This window comes from Pteropus alecto, unplaced genomic scaffold (genome assembly GCF_000325575.1).
Source record: "Pteropus alecto unplaced genomic scaffold, ASM32557v1 scaffold95, whole genome shotgun sequence".
Taxonomy (NCBI): Eukaryota; Metazoa; Chordata; class Mammalia; order Chiroptera; family Pteropodidae; genus Pteropus; species Pteropus alecto.
In genome coordinates, this window is record NW_006441071.1 from 6995356 (window position 1) to 6999991 (window position 4636).

A 4636-nucleotide genomic window follows, 5' to 3' on the forward strand; every position below is an offset into this window, starting at 1 on the left:
ATATTGTTTAAATCTGATTGAGATCAAGCCTTAAAGTGTTCAGGTGGGTGCTCAGGTCATTGACCTTTCCTCACAGATGGGGAAAAGCCGATAGTAATACGTGTTAGGATGGCAAATTGGGAAATGGGGTGATTTAATGGAGCCAGGGAAGGGTAATGAGGAGGAGTAGGGGCTGCAAGTAAACAAGGGAGACTAGAATAAGGGCTGGGGACAGTATGTGAGGAAAGTTTTGAATAAGGAAAGCGTGTGAGTTCATTGGAAGTGCAGGAGGAACGAGAGTCCACAGTGGTGAGACACAAACCTGAGCAAAATTCAGCCAACTAAAGGTAATGGGTTGTTGCTGTAGTAGTAAAATATAATTCACAGAGGTTTTGAAGGGTGTTGAAAAGTGAATTGAAGTTTCTTTTAGTAACAAGGTTAAACAAAAACTGTTAACAAAAGCAGGCCAAAAAGAACACTGAAAAAAAGAATCAAAATTGAATCTGCATTGTTTTGCCATGGACAGATGTCTGGAACACAGGGATCAGGAGCTGGACTCCTTGTGGGCTGCCCTGACTGTGGTGCACAGGGGGATCTGGAGCCTTAGTACCTGAGTGGTGAAGATAGGGGTATACAGGGCTTTTAGTGCCATGCAAGTTATGGCACCAAATTGTCAAAGACAAAAAACAAACAACTTGGGAAATTAATTTTATTCTGGCTCATACAATAGAATCGGAACCCCAGATCTGAAGATCACAGTGTCTCAGAGGGTGTTTTTGCCTTAGACTTTTATGGAAAGGAGTAGAAAACTTATATATGTGGTGATTTACAGCTGCAGTTGTTTTGTAATCAGGGAGTCTCGGTCAATCAGTAGATGTTTATCCCTGTGTTTGGCTAATTTAGGGGCAGGGGACAAATAGTTCGGCTAATCAGCTATGAGACAGAAAAAGAGAATTCGAAGAGTCTTTACTTTGCCTTGCCACAGATAAACAAGAGGCCATACATGAGTGTTATCTAACTCTTATGGGAAAAGGTGGTTCTTTGCCGTAAACTATTTTCTAGAACATAAAATTGTGGAGAATTTCTTAACCATTGCTGTTTTCCAGGAGTTCAGAGACAAGGTTAAAGTTAAGCATTGCCAAGCTATGTTTATTTGTTGTTTAATATTTAACAATTATTAGGCAATCTGCTTTTTCATTTTACCCTATTTTTTATGCTTCCTTTTCTTCTGACTTTCTTATAGAAACTGTTTTGTTTTCTTGTGTTTTCTCTAGGTAGTGTGGAAGTTATAAATGTTATTTTGAAAACTAGCTATAGTTTCCTTTTAATATTTTAAATATAAATATCTGTAATGATTAAAGACAATGTAAGGTTATCCTTTCAAAATAATGTACTTAGCCTGCTTTCTTCTGCTAGTGCCTTCCTTATTTCTAAGTTAATTCAAAACTTAATCATAGGCTTAGATTATAAAAATTTTATTAATTTGTACTCTAAAATTTTATTTACTATATGAAGTGTTTAAAATCATTTTCCATTCACATTAAAACTCATATATAATAGCATTTTACCCATAACTGTGTAATTATTTTAATATTTAATTTCAGGGCTCACTGTCAGTCTTTTAGTACTATTTATACCCTTTATAGTGACCTCCTCTCACCCAGACCTAATGTTAAGCCATTCACAACTACATTAATAGTCATAATGTCTTCTACAGTCTAATAAATGATAGAATCACAGAGATCAATATGGCTAGAGGAACTTAAGAATCATTATTATTCTTAGGGTGTCTGTCAGTGGGGCTGTTACGTTTCTCATAATACCAGGAGCACAATTACACTGACACACACACATTTTATCTTACACACATACACACTTTTATCTTACACTTTTATATACATTGCTCTATCTTCCTCCATTTCAGCTCCTTGCACCATCTACCACTCCTCACCAAATAACAGCATAAATCTCATGGCATGTGTCTTGAACATGCTCTAGTGGAGAGCATCTACAGTTTCCAAAACTTCCAAATTCAAGTGACAGATAAAAGACGGATGGTTTTTGGAGGTCTCATCCATTGCTTTCAGGGCCCTGATAGGTATCAACCGGACAGTATTAAAAAGGCATCCTAATGATTTGAAACCATAGTAAATGATGCATATGTAGGAAAAGTCCAGAGTTTTCTTTACATGTATTCAAATGGAAAGAGGAATTCACATTATTTGATAGGCTTATACTCAGAAGTACAAAGGGAAGTACAACGTACAAATAATAATCTACCAAATATAAATGTATTGACCTCTTACTTTGAACCCGTGTCTTAACTACAATGATAGAACAAGAGAAAACCATGTCAATACCAGTAAGAGAGAACCAGAAGCAAGCCTAAAAGCCAAAGCAAGTTAACTGCATGTCCTTTAAACAGGGAGAGGTAACTCATATTAGTTCATGTTCTCAATCCATTGTTTTAAGCCTACTCCTCACAACAGCTTTCCCACTCAGATATTTTTTTTCATTGACATGTTGATGGTTAGATTAGTTCTTTAAATAATCTTCTTACAAAGGCAAGGAGATTTCTAGAGTTTTTGTGAAGCTGAGCAATTTTCTCTGAGGTCTTTACATGCGAATGACAACCTGTCAAACATGGACCTCTTAGATCTTAAACTTTTCTCCAAGAAATTCCAGTGTCTTCTGGTGCTCCGCATCAGGAAATAGAATTCTGAAATGAGTTTTTTTTTTTTTAATAGTTAAATCATGTTTTTTATATATAGATGCTTTTAGGATTTTTTTAACTTGTTGTAATTCAAATATTTTTCCTCCCCAGGACTGCTTTTGTAATTTTTTTTCTCTATAAAACACCAAATCATCTCAAATTTTAGACTCAGATTTTTCTTTTGCCCCATGAAAACAGATATAAAGTTTATCACCTTTAGAAGCAGACAGGCTGGGTTTACAGTAGCTGCTCCTCTAATAAACTCTCTGGCAGTTTATTAAAAATTCTCTGCAAGTTTCATGTCATCAGTTAAATAGATCTAAGAATGTATTTTATTGAAATTTCCTGTGGATTAAATGAGATAACGGTAGATGCAAATCAGAAATGATTCATACCTGGCAGTGGTTATTATTTGTGACTATCACCATTATTCCTATGCATGGTTTCTTCCCTGAAAACTCATAATTCTTAGAATTTCTATCTTCTTAAGTAAAATATCTATTATTCTCTTTATCATTTAATTATTTTCTTCTCATTTTTAACTTTCTTGTGTATTATAAGTGGAATTACTAAATGTGTTCTCCAAAATAATGTTTTAGTTACCTCAAACTTTTATTATCTACAAAGAAGATTTTAATATTTATTTTGTATTTAAAATTTTTCTCTTCTTTTTGTTTTTCTCTCTCCCCTCCTTTCCTTCCTCCCTCTCAGTGACTCCTCTTGCATTCTGCTTTTATTTCAAGGGGTCCTTATTATTATAGATCCCTTATCATATTTAGACAATTTTTCTAAAGATATGAACAGCCTCAAAAATCATTAAGGCATTGTCCACTTTTCTCTAGCTTCTGTTCATAGGCCTGTTATTGTTTCTGTTTATATTTTTGAGTTCAGGAGGTCAAGAAGTAGTTCTTGTGCATAGGCACTACCAACCATGAGCTAGCAACTTCCTCCATCCAAATTTTAATAAGATGGTCAAGTTAATGTATAAAGTCCTTACTTGTAGGTCAATTTGTAAATTGAATTCAGAGTCATTTGATGTGCTTTACTGGCCTGAAGTTAGGTCTTATTTTCTCCAACCCTGTGTAATTAGAACCAATCCTGGAGGCATCCAACTTTAACTTCACAGACACATCTAACTCTCTGGGCAAAACCAGAGGAGGAAGATAGAGAGCCTAAAGGTTTCTTTATGACTTCATGTTTCCAAGCCCCTCTGCCTCGGTAGCCTACTCACCCACTGACTCTATTATGAAAGAGAAATGGACTCAGTCTCATTTAAAGTTCAGCGTTTTGGGGTATTTTATTATAGTAGCTCTATCTATACCCTAATACAAATACATCTACACAGTGTACTGTTTATTGGAGGAAAAAGGCCACAGTGAACAATCATAAACTTTTACATACTGCTTTCATAAGATCTGGCTCATGAGTACTAAAATTTTTCACAGTAAAGCTATAATGATTTTCTAGAGTTTCTGTTGCTTTTAATGCTTTTATAAGTAGGGTAGCAAAAATTAATGTGTTTTTGGTTTTGTTTTGTTTTCTCTTTTTTAGTGGAAGTCCATCTCTTCTTGTTTCTTGGGAATGGGATGGTTAATGGGAAACTAATAAATGAAATCTACAGCCAGCCAGAAGATCTCAGAACAGCATGTTATTACATTTAAGGAAAAGTATAAAGGGATAGAAAAACAAGAAAGAGCTAGTAGCCTTTTTTCAATGGCATCTTCCATTCTCTCACAGAGCTCCCATACCTAGAAAGATATTTTAAAAGCTGGATTCTTAGCCCTTTGTAATAGCATAAGCATAACTTTTTAAGACTGACCCGACATCCTGTAACTATTTTTTTCCCTCCAGTGGAGATGTGAAGTCAGTGGCAGCTTCATAGCTTTGTATTGGATGTCTTTTGAGCATGGACTACATCAGTTTCCTATGGAGCTTGACAAAGGA